This window comes from Syngnathus floridae, chromosome 15 (assembly GCF_059516105.1).
Source record: "Syngnathus floridae isolate MCC-2025c chromosome 15, RoL_Sflo_1.0, whole genome shotgun sequence".
NCBI lineage: Eukaryota > Metazoa > Chordata > Actinopteri > Syngnathiformes > Syngnathidae > Syngnathus > Syngnathus floridae.
This window is the reverse complement of record NC_142427.1, coordinates 3,171,534-3,191,114: the sequence shown is the minus strand read 5'-3', so window position 1 is coordinate 3,191,114 and position 19,581 is coordinate 3,171,534. Positions and strand designations below refer to the sequence as shown.

The 19,581-nt window shown below is 42.8% G+C and overlaps 1 protein-coding gene across 1 annotated transcript in view; it reads right to left on the bottom strand.

Moving 5' to 3' along the window:
* amot (angiomotin) overlaps window positions 1-4,956 on the bottom strand; it is a 157,574-nt gene extending 152,618 nt beyond the window's left edge. The window contains exon 1 of the mRNA XM_088397667.1: window positions 4,803-4,956. The gene's annotated coding sequence lies outside the window, so the exon portion shown is untranslated. The remainder of the gene's footprint in view (window positions 1-4,802) is intronic.
* Between the last annotated feature and the right edge of the window lie 14,625 nt (window positions 4,957-19,581).

Below are 19,581 nucleotides of genomic sequence, written 5' to 3'. Positions count from 1 at the left end.
GGAGGAAAAGAGGGTGGTTTGTAGGATGATTCTGATGGTGAAGACGAAGTAGAAAGTCGGAGTGCAACAAATAATCAGATGATGAAACTGAAGGATGAAGACTGTTGTGTGAAATTCAGTGAGCAGGTGAGAAAAGCACTGGATAGTAGAGAAGCGATTTTGAACAATTGGAAAAGTACTGCAGATGTGGTAAGGGACACAGCTAGGAAGAAACTGGGCGTGACACCTGGACAATGGAAGGAAGACAAGGAAATATGGTGGTGGAACGAAGATGTCAAGGAAAGCAAAAAAGAAGTGGGATAGTTAGAGAGATGAAGAAAATTGTTAGATAAATTGTATATATATGTTATCATGCGTTCCCTAATGAGTACTTATTAATAAAATTATTGCACAGAATGCTTGCTGTTTCGCCTTGCAGACGTCCACCAGTCCACAACAAGTCATTCGATGCTGTCTGGAGCTTCCTGACCTTCTACACCTCTGGGAATCCAAGAAAGTTGTTGATAGCTCAATCTATTTTGTTGATGTCTGCACATGGCATTTCGTCTATGCACTCTTTTCTCATGGTGTCTTGTCTGGGACTTCATTTTTCACATAGCATTTTGTCCTTGCACTCTTCATGTTTCTCATGGCATCCTGTCTGCAACTTCTTTTTTTCACATAGAATCTCGTTTCTTCTCTCATGAGACAAAGCCCACGCTTCCCCCCACCTCAGGGGCTAGTCTCACATTGTGGGTAGGGCATTCCTAAATAAAAAGAGTGAGGAGTGTAAACAGACTTTTAGTGTATTCGGATTGCTGTAAGTCTGGATGCACTCCTCGCGAGAAAAGACTCAATATTCTGCCTCACTGGTTTTGTGTGCTGATCCTTTTGCTGATTTTGAACCTGACAAAAGTAGACAGGAGTACAAGATGATTCAGCAAAATGCAAAAAGAGAATTGGATGCTGTCGGTTCTGAAGTTGAAAATTGGTTCATAAGTAGATGCAAAAAAATTGCGAGTCTCCGGTTCGTATCTCGAAAGGTTTGTAAGTATAGGTACCACTGTAAGTGCGGCCAGCTATGCTGTATGGCTTAGAGACGGTGGCACTAATAAAAAGACAGGCAGCAGAGCTGGAGATGAAAGAAATTAAGATGTTGTGATTCTTTTTGGGAGTGACGAGGATGAACGGGATTAGGGATGAACATACTGGAGGAACAGCTCAGGTGGGACAGTTTGGAGGCAGAAAGGCAAGAAAGGAAGGATTGAGATGGTTTTGAGTCTTTGGACATGTGCCGAGGAGGGACGTGAGAAGGATGCTGAGGATGGCCCCACCAGGCAGAAGGAGAAGAGGGAGGCCAAAGAGGAAATTCATGGATGTGGTCGTCGGTGTGACAGAGGAAGATACGGAGAACTGTTTCATTATGGAGAAATAAGGACCATTTAAGTCCCAATATGAAACATAATTGTCAGAAATCCATCCGACCATCCATCTGTACCGCTTGTCCCCACGGAGGTCGCGGGCGTGCTGGAGCCTATCCCAGCTGTCATCGGGCAGTAGACGGGGGAACACCCTGAATTGGTTGCCAGCCAATCGCAGAGCACATAGAAAAGAACAACTATCCGCACTCACACTTATAAGCAATTTGGAGTGCTCAATCCGCCTACCAAGCATGATTTTGGGAGGTGGGAGGAAACCGGAATACCATGAGAAAACCCACACAGGCAAAGAGAGAACATGCAAACTCCACACAGGGAGGATTGTCAGAAATATTCATAAAAATATGAAGTGAAACCTTTTTCTTTCATACGCACAAATACAGTAAGCTGACAAAAAAAATGCAGGCATTAATCTTATGATTTGAACTCGAAAATGCAATTTCTGAGAAATTGCGTGAAGGCGAAAACTTTGAATAACTTCTTGGGGAATGCTGCCGAATGATGTTGAAACGAGTTGAATTACTTGAGAAATGTAGAAAATAGAAGTGTAAAACGAAATTTTGGAGAATTTGTGGTGAATTTCAAAATTGAAAATTTGTAATTTTTGGTAAATGGGAAGTTGTGGAATAGGTAGGAAAATGATGAACAGTTGAAAGTTGGAACAGGTTGAATCGGTTGAAAAATGTAGAAATTAGAGTTGAAAAACGAACTTTTGGAGAATTTGGCGTAAATTTCAAAATTGAAAATTTTGAAATTTTGGTAAGTGGAAAGTTGTGGAATAGGTAGGAAAAAGATGAACAGTTGAAAGTTGGAACGGGTTGAATCGGTTAGAAAATGTAGAAGTTAAAGCAAATGTTGAATGCCTCAGTTTAAAAATGTCACTTCCTGTTTGATTTCGGTAACTTCTGGTTTGATTTGGGGCACTTCCGCTTTGAAATGGGTCACTTCCGGTTTACTTCCTGATCATATTGGGTCACTTCCTGTTCATTTTGGGGCCCTTCCTGTTTGTTTTGGGGCACTTCCAGTTCACTTTGTGTTCATTTTGGGGCACTTCTGGGTCAATCCAAGATGGCCACCACATTGTTGAAGTGGGGGTGAAGGTGAATTTGGTAAGCATAGTGGAAGTGGGGGTGAATATGGTAAGCATAAGGTGAACAAAGTGAATAAAGTTGGAATGGGTTGAATTGGTTGAAAAATGTAGAAATTAGAAGGGAAAAACCAAATTTTGGAGAATTTGCATGAATTTCAAAATAGAAATTTTTGAATTTTTGGTATGTGGGAAGTTGTGGAATAGGTAGGCAAAAGATGAACAGTTGAAAATTGGAACGAGTTGAATCGGTTGAAAAATATGGAAATTAGAGGTGAAATATGAAAATTTGTGGAAATTTTAAACGTGAAAACGTGAAATTTTTTAATTTTGCAATTTTGGGAATGTCAAAAATCTTTCTAAATGTGATTTGAATGTGCTGAATGATGTGAATTTCAAGCTGGAATGACGTTAAATGTGAAATGTTTAATCTGCCATTAAGAATGAATGGGGAAAATATTGTAGTAAATTTGCGAATTTTGCGAAAACGGAAAATTTTCGGATTGAGAAAAACAAACACCCCTTGCGTGAATTTTGGGAATATGTCACAATTGGAATGGAGTGAATCGGATGAATTATGTGAAAGGAGAAGCGCGTCAAAAAAGTGCGAGGAATAAAAAAGTAGAATAACCTAAGTGTGAAGGCCTTCGCCTTCACATCAATAAAAAAAAAAACAACCATTGTTAACATCCGAATGGACTAATTCTTTGTCCAAACAGCATAGGGGTTATTCAGCTGCATAACTGGCCATGAAAATTATCTTCACCTGCTCAATAATGCATTACAGCAAACGTCACACAACCAAGTCAAGCATTATTTTTTTCAATCGTGTTTAACAATGTTTAGGTGTGCTAATGTTCACAACTGTTTACGTTTAAAATGTTATGTCTGATGAAGCATATCATCCATCCCTCTGTCCGTCCGTCCATCCATCCATTTTCTGTTCTGCTTGTGCTGGGTCGCAGCCGTGCTGGGGACACCCTGAACTGGTTGCCAGTCAATTGCAGGCCAGTCAATCGCAGGCTAAGCAGCTAAACAATTTACCACTTCTGAAGCATACAGTAATCCCTCGCTATATCGCGGTTCACCCCTCCCCCCAAAACAATTAAAAATTCAAAAATTTTAAAAAACAATTCTAAATTGAGGAGTTATGGCACAAAAGTTGCCCGCATGCCAGCAGAAGGCAGGGAGTCCCCACACAATTGCAGTATGTACACTTGTACCTTGTTATAAAAAAAGTTGTTATAGTAATGAGTTCTAAAAACATACTTACAGTATTGTACCTTGTTATAAAAATATTATAATAATAAAAGAGTTCTAAAAACATATTTACAGTATGTACACTTGTACCTTGTTATAAAAAAGTTGTTATCAGAGTTCTAAAAACATACTTACAGTATTGTACCTTGTTATAAAAGAATCTTATAATAATAAAATAGTTCTAAAACCATATTTACAGTATGTACACTTGTACCTTGTTATAAGAAAATTTACATTAATAAAAGAGTTCTAAAAACATATTTACAGTATGTATACCTTAGCTACAGCTACATATGTTACACACACAACACACACAGATGCACACTCACACACGTATCATATTTATATTATTTATACATTATTTTCTGTATGTCATTTATACTATTAATATAGTATTTATGTTTGAAAACTACGAGTTGTCCCCCACCTAGTGCCCAATGACTGCTGAGATAGGCTCCAGCTCTCTCGCGACCTACGTAGGGATGAGCGTTACGGAAAATAGATGGATGGAGATGGCCAAAAAAACAAATATGCAAGCCAAACGGTGAGATGGAGGTGACACCATATAGCTGGCCATACAACTGCCATATCCCAAAGTATAGTATCTCATAATGTATCAACTATCGTTTAATGTAAAATACGTTTATAAATAAGTCAATTGAGTTGTTTGTGGTGATGAAGGCAGCTTGCAGAAATTATCGTGATTGAGGACGTGTATCACCCACACTGGAAAGCAAGAACTCGTACTGATCAAGTCGCTAATAGACTTTATGTAAAGATTCATCTTAATATCAAAAAGTATGGGGCCCCAGAGTTCTCTTCTCTCAGTTCTGTTATCTCAAAATACTAACCAGCTGAGTCATGAACTTATGCTAGCATCACCATGACGTCCTTACTCCTTCGAAAAGCAAACGAGTCTAACTTACGTGCCTTCGATGCCTATTGTTGGGTTTCCATGCGAGTTGGACATACTATTGGTCCCAGGCAAAAGTAAAAACTAGCAGACAATTATTTCAAACACTGAAAAAAAAGTTTACCTTTCAGTTATGTCCGTGCATCTTCAATGTAACATTTGCAACTATTTTCCGTTACCGCAAGGTTAAAACTGGGGAACTACGACGAAGCTAGCTGCCTGTCCTTTGAACGAAGACTTTTTCTAGGGATTACGGTAAAAACCGCACTGGGACTCTAGCGCGTGTGACGCTATCCGGTTCCGCCCCCCCCCCCAATATATATATATATATATATATATATATATATATATTATATATATATATATATATATATATATATATATATATATATATATATATATATATATATATATATATATATATATATATATATATATATATATATATATATATATATATATGTTCCCGGCAGGGGCACAATATGAGCAATGAGCGATTACCTTACCAACAGTCAGTGTGGGTCCTTAGGCAAGACCCTTAACGATACCGCCTACCTCAGAGATAATGAGAGTACAAGAAACAAAAGACATGCCGGCTCAGACGTCGCCCGGACAAACAAGGTCTGCGTCAGGTGCTGGGGAACCAGAGCACCCTGATGAAAAATGGGCTACTGGAACAAGACACAAATGGGCGAGATGCGAGAATAAGGATCTGTTGGAATGCTACTACTCCAGCAACCTGAGCGAGAGGGGTTACATGCGGAGAATGCGGGAACAATGGCAACTTCAATACCCACAGTCAACACTATCGGCCAAGCAACTAGTAGCTCAATGTTCCAATATCCATAAACGGCACCTGCTATCACACCTCGAGATTGATGAGATACAACACAAATGCCATAGCGAAGGCCAACCAGAGCACCAGGTCAGGGACGAGTTAAATCCATGTAAAAGTCCAGAGGTTGAGGACGAAACCCCAATAAGCACAATCAAGCTGAACGAGGCAGCAACTGACCTGAAGAACAAGATCACGGTGAGAATGAATGCTCGGGAACCTAGATACACACTGCAGAGGCTAAGTGAAGTACCCTCAGAAAGTCTCCTAGAAGATGTGAATGCAGCATTGACAACAATTCCTACGGCTACCATCACTGAAACCAATGAGCTGATATACACCTCAGCAGCAGTGATCCTAGAAATGCTTGGCTACAAGAAGAATGACCATATGCGACCACAACAGTGCCCACCATGGAAGAGAAGGCTGGAGGCCAAAGTCAAGATAGCACGGAGAGAAGTGAGCCAAATCACAGAGGCCCAGAAAGGTGCAATGAAAAAGCAAGTTCCCAAGAAATACAGCCAGATGCCCATACCTGAAGCACTCGAAACTGCCAAACAAAGACTCCAAGCCTTGGCCAGCCGCCTAAAGAGGTACACAAGAGAGAATGAAGCCAGACGAATAAACAGGTTGTTCACAACACAACCAGCGAAAGTGTACGCTCAGTGGCAGGGGAATAATAGCAGAGCAGACCCACCAAGGCTGGAAACTGAACAGTACTGGAAGGATATATGGGAGCGGGAGGCATCACATAAGAAGAATGCACAGTGGCTGGTGGCTCTGAGAAAGGACCACAGCAAGCTCCCTGAACAGAACCCAGTAACCATCACAGTGGCAGACATCCAGAGAAGAGTCTCAGGAATGAAAAACTGGACAGCACCAGGCCCTGACATGATCCACAGCTACTGGCTCAAGAAACTTACAACTCTCCATGAGTGCCTGGCAGCACAAATGAACCAGCTGCTAAGGGATGGGACTCACCCTGAATGGCTAACCCAAGGGCGTACGATCCTGATCCAGAAGGATCCATCAAAGGGTACAGTCCCATCCAACTACCGGCCAATCACCTGCCTCTCCACAACATGGAAGCTGATGTCGGGCATAATATCAGATAAGATCAGCAGGCACATGGATCAATACATGAGCACTGCTCAGAAAGGGATTGGTAAAAATACCAGAGGAGCAAAACATCAACTCCTGGTGGATAGAACAGTCACCCAAGACTGCAGAACTAGACGTACCAACCTGAGCACTGCCTGGATTGATTACAAGAAAGCATATAACTCAATGCCACATACTTGGATCACTGAATGCTTGAGGCTGTACAACATCAATGGGACTCTGAGAACCTTCATCGCCAACTCGATGAAACAGTGGAAAACCACACTTGAAGCCAATGGCAAGCCACTTGCACACGTGACCATCAAATGTGGTATATACCAAGGAGACGCTCTGTCCCCAATGCTGTTCTGTATAGGACTGAACCCCCTCAGCCAAATAATCAACAAGACGGGCTATGGATACCAACTCAGGAATGGGGCCACCATCAGCCACCTCCTCTACATGGATGACATAAAGCTGTACGCTAAGAACGAGCGGGACATTGACTCCCTGATCCACACTACCAGGATCTACAGCTCTGACATCGGAATGTCATTCGGACTTGAGAAATGTGGCCGCGTGGTGACTAAAAGAGGAAAGGTAATCCACACAGAGGGGTCTCACTCCCAGAAGGAACAATAGCAGACATTGAGGACAGCTACAAATACCTTGGAATTCCACAGGCAAATGGCAACCTTGACGAGGAAACAAGGAAAGCAGCCACAGCCAAATACCTCCATCGAGTAAGGCAAGTCCTAAGAAGTCAGCTCAATGGCAAGAACAAGTCCCTAGCCATTAACAGCTACGCCCTACCAGTAATCAGATACCCTGCAGGAATCATACGGTGGCCAAAGGAAGATATACAGACCACAGATATCAAGACACGGAAGCTCCTAACCATGCATGGAGGGTTCCATCCCAAGTCCAGCACCCTGAGACTGTACATTAGCCGTAAAGAAGGAGGCCGAGGACTAGCGAGCGTGAGAGCCACTATCCAAGATGAAACATCCAAGATCCATAAGTACATCAGGGATAAGGCCCCAACGGATCACGTGCTCAGTGAATGTCTCAGACAATGGGCATCAAAGGAAGATGAGGTGCTGGAGGGACCATCATGGGAGGACAAGCCCCTACATGGGATGTACCACCGAAACATAGCTGAAGTAGCTGATATCCAGAAATCCTACCAATGGCTAGAAAGAGCTGGTCTGAAGGACAGCACAGAGGCACTGATCCTGGCTGCACAAGAACAGGCCTTGAGCACCAGAGCAATAGAGGCCCAAATCTACCACACCAGACAAGACCCCAGGTGTAGATTGTGCAAAGAAGGTCCTGAGACAATCCAGCACATAACTGCAGGGTGTAAGATGCTGGCAGGTAAAGCATACATGGAGCGCCATAACCAAGTAGCTGGAATCGTGTACACTAAAATCAGCAGACACAGAGACAGCTTCTTCCCCCAGGCTGTCGCTCTGATGAACTCACACCACTCTTAGAGTCTCAGAGTCATTACTGTGCAATAACATCCTGCTTTCCACACCTTTTTTGTTTACACTGTTTGTACTATGTGTCCTCTCTGCATCCATTGCAGCCTGGTCATCCTAGAAGAGGGACCCTCCCATCTGTGGACTTTTCTCAAGGTTTCTCATTTCCCATAGCTGGAGTTTTGAGTTTTCCCTTGCCCTCTTGGGAGTTTAAGATCTGGGGATGCTTGAGAATATCTTTCGTTCTTCACATGTGCTGAGTGTTGTTGTTAGTCACCTAAATGTTGAACAGAGGCTGTGATTTACCGAAGTCAAATTCCTTGTTTGGCACGCTCAAACATGGCGAATAAAAAACTCTTGAATCTTGAAAAAAAAAAAACTCTTGAACATCTGTGCAGAGTATGGACTGGAAGTCCCAAGATCCAAGTGGGAAACACCTCCAAAGGTGGTAGAGAATGACCAAGCCAAGATCCTCTGGGACTTCCAGATCCAGACAGACAGAATGGTAATGGCGAACAAACCGGACATTGTGGTGGTGGACAAAGAGCAGAGGAAAGCCGTTGTGGTTGACATAGCCATCCCAAATGATGGTAACATTAGGAAAAAGGAACATGAGAAACTTGAGAAATATCAAGGGCTCAGAGAAGAGCTGGAGAAGACCTGGAGAGTTAAGACTTCAGTGGTACCTGTGGTCATTGGAGCACTAGGGGCAGTAACCCCCAAACTGGAGGAGTGGCTGAAACAGATCCCAGGAAAAACATCTGACATCTCAGTCCAGAAAAGTGCAGTACTAGGAACAGCAAAGATACTGCGTAGAACCCTCAAGCTCCCAGGCCTCTGGTAGAGGACCCGAGCTTGAAGGGAAAAAGAGACCACCCACGGGGGGTGAGGAAAAAGTTTATATATATATATATATCAGGGCTGTGGACTCGGTCGGATTTTTGCACCGAGTCCGTGTCCGAGTCCGGCTGAACATTTTTTCTGTTAATTCATGTGACTGCTTAGTCTTTATCCAAGGCTAATTTAGATCAAAATCAAAATAATGATATAAGCTGGGTGACATAATCATCCTTGACATTGGTACATAATGTAAACATTAGCCTACGTGCAACTCAACGTGGCCGCATTGATCGCAAGCAGGGCTGTGGACAGTATTCCTACGCGCATTCTCAGCAGCATGATGAAAATAAAATTGAACGTATTTTTTTTTTATTGTCGGACTCGGTGGACTCGGTCAAAATCAGCGGCAAAAATGACCGAGTACGACCAAGTCCGAGTACCCGAGTCCGGCAAAAATGACCGAGTCCGACCGAGTCCGAGTCCCCCGAGTCCGAGTCCATAGCCCTGATATATATATATATATATATATATATATATATATATATATATATATATATATATATATATATATATATTTAGGGTGACCAGATTTGGGTTTCTGAAAAAGAGGACACCTTTTTTGGGGGGAGGGGTAATTTTTTGGGAGGTGGGGGGTCATTATTATTATGTTTGGGGGGGGTCTAGGTTATGACACAAATGACCCCCAAGGTCTGTATAGCAATTGCATTTATTGGCCCGAATAACACAAAACAACATATATACAATAACAAAAACATATTTACACTAACAAAAACCTATGTGTACATACGATATCACTGTTATGCTTATGCCCGCATACAGACAAAGAGTGAAAGCATCCAGGCCGGTTCGCAAGCGGCCCAGGGACAACATCCCTGGTCGAACGCTGAAGGACTGCGCTGGGGAGCTGATGGGTGTCTTCACGGACATCTTTAACATTTCTCTGCAGCTGGCCATCTCCCATCATGTTTCAAGGTTGCCACCATCGTAACTGTGCCGAAGAAACCTGCTCCATCCTGCTTCAATGACTACCGCCCTGTGGCACTGACACCCATCATCATGAAGTGCTTTGAGCAGCTTGTCATGGAGCACATCAGGTCCATTCCCCCCACCATAGACCCCTTCCAGTTTGTGTACCGAGCCAAACAGTCCTCTGAGGATGCCATCTGCTCTGCCCTCCACTCAGCCCTCACCCACCTGGAGAGGAGGGACTCGTACGTGAGATTGCTGTTTGTGGACTTCAGTTCTGCATTCAACACCATTGTACCACAGCGACTCATCTGCAAACTCGACAAGCTGGGCCTCAGTACCTACCTCTGCAACTGGCTACTGGACATCCTCTGTCAGAGGCCTCAGGTAGTACGTGTTGGCGACAATATCTCCGGCAGCATCACGCTGAGCACGGGGGCCCCCCAAGGCTGCATGCTCAGTCCGCTGCTCTTCACCCTGCTGACACATGACTGCACTGCGACTTACAGCAGCAACCGCATGCTGAAATATGCCGACGACACGACTCTGGTGGGTCTCATCACTGAGGGCGACGAGACTCAATACACGTCGGAGGTCGACCTTCTGGCCACGTGGTGCAGGGACAACAACCTCCTGCTGAACGTCAACAAGACCAAGGAGATTGTTGTTGACTTCCGAAAGGGTCGCACCCAACACCTCCCACTGACCATCGACGGTGCTGTTGTGGAGAGAGTGAGCAGCACCAGATTCCTGGGGGTGCACATCAGTGAGTACCTCTCCTGGACCACCAACACTGCGTCACTGGCAAAGAAACCTCAGCGCCGCCTGGACTTCCTGGGGAAACTCAGGCGAGCTAGTGCTCCTCCGGCCATCATGACCTCATTCTACCGTGGCACCATTGAGAGTGTCCTCTCCAGTTGTATCGCTGTGTGGGGGTGGTGGTTGCACTGAATACAACATGAAGGCCCTGCAGCGCATAGTGACCACAGCTGGTATGATTGTTGGTGCTTCACTCCTCCCTGAAGGACATTTACACCTCCCATCTCACCCGCAAGGCAACCACGATTGTGTGTGATGTGAGTCACCCTGCTCACTCTTTGTTTGATCTTCTGCCCTCTGGGAAGAGGTAAGGGAGCCTGCGCTCCGGCACCATCAGACTGACCAACAGCTTCATACTCCAGGCTGTTAGGATCCTGAACTCTCTCCCCCCTCCTGCGTGACGTCCTGTACTTTTGCGCCATATTCTGACTGTCTGCTATGTGCACACTTGCTCCATTTTTGCTCCTCTTATTTATTATATTATTTGTTTATTTATTATTTATTCATCACTCTTATTTATTCATTGTTTGTGCCTTCTTGTTTTTACTTTTTGTGTTGTTTACTTGTATGCATGTTGTGTACTATGTCTTGTCACCGTGGGATAGTGGGAAACGTACTTTCGATCTTTTTGTATGTCTTGGCGTGTGAAGAAATTGACAATAAAGCAGACTTTGACATTGACATTTTTGAATTTTATAGAGGTACACTAAGTAAAAAAAAGACAAAAGAAATACGGCCATTGGTCCAGCATTTGAAGAAAACAAAAGGGCTCCTCCTCTTGCGGAGTACGTTGGCACCTTTATTTGCACTTAAGCGCCTGCCTTGCATGTCAAGCACTCAGCTTCATAAGGATCACAATCCTGGCAAAAGCACAGGATTTTTTTTATTCAACTCCGTGACCGTGCATTTTTGTTTGGGTATTTCTTGTAAACATTCGGTAGGTAGGTACTTTATTGATCCCCGGGAGAAATTCAGGAGCCAGCGGTTAGATACAGAACCACACAGATAAAAAACAGATTGACAACACTAACATCGATAACAGAAGATTGATATGTAAAAGTTTAATATTAATAAACAATTAAATATATCAAATGAATGAATAATTAATTAATGGATCGAATCAATAAACAATAAACAGTCTCACGACCGTGAGCGCACCCCTAACCCTCGCAACGACTTAAAAAGTCTCACGGCATAGGGAAGGAAAGAACACCGCAGCCTCTCCGTGCAGCAAGTCACTGAATCTGCTCATCCGGCCAGTCACGGTGCTGTACAGTGGGTGTTCAGGGTTGTCTTTGATGAACAGCAGCCTAGCCAACACCCGCTGATCTGCCACAGACGCCAGATCAGGTAGCTCCGTGCCCACAAGAGAAGCCGCCTTCCTCACTAATTCTTCCAGGCAGGAGGCATGCCTCTTCTTGACGCCGGCCCCCCAGCAGGCCACTGCAAAGAAGAGGGCGCTTGCCACAACAGAACTACAACTACAGCATCACATTGCAGACATCGAAGGACGCCAACCGCCTGAGGAAGTACATTGACCTTTTTTGCACAAAGCGTCCACATGCGCATACCAGTCGAGTTTGTCATCCAACAGCACTCCAAGTCTGCACGATGTCCACACAATCTCCACTGATGGTCACAGGCTCAGGACAAGGCCTGGGGCTCCTGAAGTTCATCACCATTTCCCTGGACTTGGTGGTGTTTAGGTGCAGGTGCCGGACCAGGCCCCTGTACTCCTCCTCCTGTCCATCTCTAATACAGTCAACAATAGCAGTATCGTCCCCAAACTTCTGCACATGGCGTAACTCACAGAAACCTCAGTGTGTCGTTCATCTTTCAGAATGACCAAACTTTTCTTGATAAACGAGCTTGAGCTCAAACTTTGTTTTTCACACATTGCTATTAACCGGAAGTCTCCTTCTTTGTTCTCTATATCTGACAACCATGGAAACCTCTGCTGGTCACATCCAGTATTACAGTTTACCATACATCACAACATCCCCATTTCTTTAGTTATGTCTATATGAAGTTATAACAAAACATAAAATATGTCGAATATAAATTCACAAATCAAGTTTAACAGATTTCTTAATTCTACGTTTAGATCTTCTCAATGTGGGTAATACAGAAGTAACATCGAAGTTGTTAGTCTACACATTTTCATTAAAGTCCTGTTTAGGCACTGTCAAATTGTTGTGACAATGCATTACTTCCAGCTGCATCATCATAATCTGTCTTTTGGAAAGTCTCTTTGGTTTTCAGAAGGTGACGATGGTTCCTTCTGAGCACATGTCCATCTTTGGTTTCCACTTCATAAGATCTTCTTCATAAGACAGATTTCTTGAAGAGCAGTGGCTTTTCTGTTCCAATCACTTTGATCTTGAATCCGCACTGTGTCATTTTGAGTGAGAGGTTTGAGAGTTTTTGTAGTTTTGTCAAAGTTTTGTTTTTGTCTCAATTTCAGATGTAGTTTGGTCTGTATCTCCTTCTTCTGTTTGACCGCTTTATAGCTGGGTAGAGTTGTACCTCAGTTTCATCAAGAGTTCCACAGGAGACAGTCTACATTCAAGAGGAGTAGCTCTATAGCTCAGGAGAGTTAAATAAGGATCTGATTTGCTGTCTCTGGATTTTTTCAGAAGTTGCTTGATGATTTGCACACCTTTTTCAGCTTTGCTGTTCGCCTGTGCATGATGAGGACTGGATGTGAATACATTAAATCCATACTGTTTCGCAAACTGCTGCCAGTCTTAACAGTTGTAACAGGGACCATTGTCACTAACCGCAGTATCTGGTATTCTATGTCTAGCAAAGATAGATTTGACATGAGTAATGACATTGTTGGCAGTTGTACTTGTGAGTAAAGTAATATCTGAGAAGTTAGAGTAGTAGTCTATCACTAATACTCATTGCCATTACGATGAAACAAATCCGTTCCTACTTTTTTCCAAGGTGCTGTAGGAAGATTCGGAATTAACATAGGCTCCCTTGCTTGTTTGCTCTGGTACTTGTTACATGTCTCACATTGTCCAATCATATCTTATATGTCCTTGTTTATACCTGGCCAGTATACACTGTCTCTGGCCCGTCTTTTACGTTTTTCAATTTACAAGTGTCTTACGTGTATCCTTTACAGCAAGTCTGTGGGGAATCACAATTATAATATCTTTCAGTAATAGTCCTTCTGCTACACTTAGATCTGTTATGCGCTGAAGGTATTCTTTGCATGAGCCTTTAGGCCAGGTTTATGAATATGTTCCATCACTGTTTGTAGCGCTTTGTCTTTAGCTGTTTCTTGACTTATTTGTTTACATTTATCATCTGACACTGAGACTTCACTACGAGGTTTACAAGTTCTTCAATTTCTTTTTCAGTGTGGCTCATTAGATTTAGCTGTGGGGCTCTTGAGAGTGCATCTGCCAAAACTAGATGTTTGCCTGGAGTATACTGTATATCAGCACAAAATCATATCTCTGTAATTTCATGATAAGGCACTGAATTCGAGGCGACATCTCGTTCAGATTCATTTTGATGATTGACACCAGTGGACGATGATCTGTCTCTACTGTGAAGGTAGGAAGGCCATACACATACCAGTGAAACTTTTATAATCCATATGCCAGTCAGAGGCATTCCTTCTCAATTTGTGCATTTCTGGTTTCAGTTTTTGTCATTGATCTAGATCAGACATGGGCAAACGACAGCCCGCGGGCCACATCCGGCCCACGGGGCCGTTTAATCCGGCCCGCCAAACCTGAATAAATTGTATTATTGAACTTTTTTTTGGGTCGTTTTCCCTGCAATTAGTATGTTTTCCCAATAGATGGGGAAGCGCCCGCCAGCGCATTTACTCCCGGAAGCCGTGTCAGAAAGCTCGGTGCACACTCACAAGTGCGTGTACGTACTAAGTAGTACGGACCCGGCGCACTCCGCCTCTATTTCCATCAGTGCCGATTTTCGAGTGTGGGCTGTGACGTCAGCATTCTCGTAATTCGCGCGCTGAGCTTTCAGATACAGTTTTACGTTAATGCCACCCACAAACCTTCCCCTGGAATCCTTCCACTAAAATGAGTGGCCCGAGGAAAAGAAAGGTGGTGTGTGAGCAGACGTTCCGCCACATGAATGTCAACAAAGCCCGTCACAGCTCTAGGTTAACAGACCGACACCTCGGCTCTATCCTAAGAATTACCACAACAAATTTTACTCCAGACCATGATGCACTAGCAAAAAAGGGAGACCAACAATACTATTGATTTCTTTATTACTTTATTTAGAAGTATTCTTTCACAGATTCTTCAAGATGATGTATTTGGTCAGAATGTTTGCCGTTTGATGTGATTTCGCCTCAATAGATAAACATATTTAATAAATCTGACCTGCAGGCGCTGAAGTGATGGAAATTATTATTCATAATAACAGTGTCGTATTTAATGAGAATCACTGATAGTAGTTTTTTGGTGAAATCTTTTTTGAATGCTAATGTTAATAAATGCATTTGTTTTCAAAAAGCTTTTTTTGAATATCCATGCTTTACTACCTACTAAAAGTACAAACCTTTTATGCAATGACCTTTACATGTCATTTCTATTACTTCACACAAACACTTCCGTAATTTCCGGACTATAAGTCGCGTTTTTTTTTCATAGTTTGGGTGGGGGGGGGCGACTTATACTCAGGAGCAACTTATATGTGAATTTTTTTCGCAAATTTTCAAAATTCAAAAATCCGTGATGTAGTGAAACCGCGATAAACTGGTACTTTGTTAACGCTACAATATAGTTGTATACTAGATATGTGCGGCGGGCGCGCAGCGTTGTTGACATAAAGGACGAGGAATTCGATCGATGGATTTAATGATTAGGAGTGACACAGATGGTTTGATAATATTGTTGTTATATGATAGTTATTTGAAATATACTTTATATATCATTATATGGGTCTGTGGAATAATTAGAAATGGAACTTACGAGTCCGACGTCAGCGGCGCATATGTGGCGCATACGCGGTATTGTTTACATAAAGGACAATCGATGGATTTAATGAACTGGAGTGACACAGATGGTTTGATAAACGTGTTATTTATGTAATACTTATTTGAATAACTCTGAATGTTACTCAGACCCGTTCTCAGCTCCTTGTTTGTGTATATGTCACGTTAGCATATCGTATCGTTTAGCCTGTTGTTGCTGGTTCATGTCTGTTCTTGGTGTTGGATTTTGACAAATAAATTTGCCCCAAACGTGCGACTTATACTCTGGTGCGACTTATATATGTTTTTTTTCACTGTATTGTGCCTTTTATGGCTGGTGCGACTTATACTCCGGTGCAACTTATAGTCCGAAAATTACGGTACATCCATCTGCTCCTGGTTCGGCCCCCCGATCAAAATTTAGAACCAAATTCGGCCCGCCAGTCAAAAAGTTTGCCCACCCCTGATCTAGATTCTAGGGGTGGCCAACCAGTCAGAGACTAAGAGCTACATTTTTTTACCGTGAAGGAACGGAGTCAAAATACAAAAAGTCCTGCCTAGCTACAAAAACAGATGTGCTCAAACCTCATTGAATAAAGTACATAAGCAGACAAGTATATTCACATATTAGATAAATAAAAGAAAATATTTTAAGCATATAATTATACCTACACACCAAATCAATAAAGAAGACATAACTGGACATTTTTGAAAGGTTTTTATAAGCTTTATGATCTGATATATATTTCTGAGCACTTTGAAATAACAAATGTCTTTTGATATATTGCCTAAATAGCTTAATGACCCTTAAGGAACTGTGTAATGCATGCCTGATGTTTTTCTCTAAATCATGGACACGGCCAGAGTCGTCTTGACCGTTCAGTACTTGATTGTATCTTATGTTTTGACTAATGCTAGACGCCAGTTTTTGATTACGACTGAACGCTCTGCACAGAGGGAAATATTTTGCCTAACAAAGAAAAGATACGGTTGGAAGCATGATTAAACTAAGAATAAGCAAAGACATTAAGTATCAAAAGAACAAACTTTACATAGTCAGGAAAAAGCAATAAATTAATGATGTCACAGCCAAAAGCTATCATAATTTCGTACAAAATGACAAAATTGAAAGAATGAGGTACGACCGTGTATGTCCAAGATTGGAGAAGAATGTTCACAGGAAGGTCACGTGGAGATAAAACCAGCAGGTGCCAGAGGGAGCCAGCCAAGGACTCGGCCAAAGATGATTGCCAAGGCCGAAAGACGGGATGGAAGACAACAGCCCCCACACACACCGAATCACCCATAACCAGCACCTACTCCCATGGCCACCACACACATCGAATCGCCCATAATCAGCACCCAACGCCACGGAACCAGCTCTCACTGAATCAGCACCCAGTCCCATGGAATCAAACTCTCCTGCGAACTTGCCCCACCCCAAAGACTCATCACCCATCAATCTCGGCCCAAAATGTGCAACTGAATATAAGCTGATCAAAGAACCTTGAACATTGCCTTTTCTGAATGGAGACTTTCTGCTCTTGAAGGGCCCAGCGCTGTATTGTACTTTCCTGAAAACAGAGCTTTCTGAACAAGAATTGTGATTGAACTCAACCAACCTGTGTAAGTCTAATTTGTGCTTCAGTGTCTTAGCATTTTCCTAAATCTGAAGAAATCAAACGAGCACGCAGTGAGTAAATTGGATAATATATATATATATATATATATATATATGTATATAAGTGAATCGGTCGAATTCCAAATCTACTTTTCCCATTACAAATAATGGAAAAAAATGTCATCCGTTCCAAGAAAAAAAAAAAAAACGCCTTTTTTAAGCATTTTTTCATTTGCGCATTTTTGTCCGATCGCTCAACTGCAGTGCACTGCCGAACGCGCAACCGTAGCACGCCACCGACCGCGCAACTGCACCGCGCTGGTTGCGTTATTGTGACAGAGCCGTCGCTGAAATTTAGAAAATATTTTTAAAGTCCTGATGTACTTTCCAAAATTTAAGTGGACCTCAGTGCGCAGGGAGCTTAATTTGGTCCAATCGCGCAACCGCAGCGCACTGGGCGCTCACTATCGCATTGCTTTAAGAGCAAATGATTTTAAGAGCCTTTGTGTTTTAGAATGGCTTTACTGCTCCCACTTGCTTTCTTTGGAGGCATGATTAGGGGTTAATACAATCCTCAAAGTAACGAAAATACAATAACGAACGGAGTCAGTCGGCATCCGGGCCGCGCGGTCGGGTTTTCTCGAGTCCTTTCGGTTCATCTCGCGAGGTTCGACCTCCGAATTTTGTTCGACAACCGAAGTATAAAAATCTTGAATTTTTTCGTTCGAATTCCGATTTGTTCGAGAATTAGGACGTTTGAAAACCGAGGTTCAATTGTAACTATTTGTAAATTACTCGTCTACAAGTGATGAAAACAAATCGCAAATTCACATTGTGGTGGTGTAAAAACAGTAGTTCTCCGCATAGGTTAAGTTAACAAGTGGAAATTATGTGACGGAAGTAGCGCCAAAATGCTGCCAAAAATAAGGTGGATGTTGTCGCATCACTGCTGCCAGTGAGTTAGGTTTACAGAGGCAAGCTGATTTCTGTACTCACAGCTTACCTGATTTTGCCTTGAGATGTGCCAAAAGATGCCGTTGCGGCGGGTGGGCGAATGCTTGTGAGTTGCCGAGGCTAATGTTGCCCGGCCATACCCCCCCAAAGAATATACATTTTAAAAAATTCTCAACGGATTTGCACGATTAACGAAAATGATACTTTCGACGGAAAAAAACCACGGAAATCCGTGGATCCAGGGAAAATTCTCCTCCCTGCGTCTCCTAACCTTCGCTCGCAAAACGCGAGTCTTTTAGTGACCCCGATGGCCAAAAAGAAGTCCGCAGGGTCTAGAGCAGTGGTTCTTAACCTTGTTGGAGGTACCGAACACCACCAGTTTCATATGCGCATTCACCGAACCCCCCTTTAGCAAAATTCAAAAACAAGACATAGATGTTTTTTACTGTTGCACAAAATCAGCCGTGCATGATCATCACCTTGTTTAAAGAACAAAACCAACAGAATGCATGAACTCAACAAATTACATTCCACTCACCAATTTCAATAGAGCAAAAATTATTCAGTCTCGAAGTTCTCTCGATTGAAAACTCAAAAATATAGCAAAAAGAGGAAGAAGGCAGGGTATAAAATGCTATTTGGTGGAAAAATCGAGTGATCAGTTCACCTTGTTCCAAAAAATCCGAATTCTGTTTAAAAAGGACAGGCTGGCCTAAAGCAGGCAGAGGATGACGCCTTAAAAATGGCTCCATTCTGCTGCACCGAGGTTCACGTCTCCTCGACTGTCTTTAAGCTTAAAATTTGACAAAGTCCAATTTGAAGACACTATGAATTCATTTTAGTAGATTTTGGTCTAATCTCAAAAAGAAAGTCCAATTTGAAGACACTATGAATTCATTTTAGTAGATTTTGGTCGAATCTCAAAAATAATGAAAATCTATCTTCATCTAATCGGCGTTGGCCCACGGGCAGGCCGCAGGGGCAAAGCCCTGATGGGGAGTCTGAGAGAGCCAGCGAGCGAGCCCTGTTTTTTGTCAGGACGACATCTTTATCGGCCTCCATATGTGGGTCCTATACCAGCTTGGTCACGTACCAGTTTTTCCATTACGTCACATACCTGTTTCCCAGGATTGATTCTAGAATAGACTGCAGCTGCATCTCCAACCTCAACCGGATGATGTAACCTCTGGGTCAGGCTCATGAGTCATCCGCAATACTCCACCAAGTAGCATCACTGTTAACGTTACATTTGCCTCGGCCTCAACCGGATGAACATGACCTCGGGTCACGCTCATG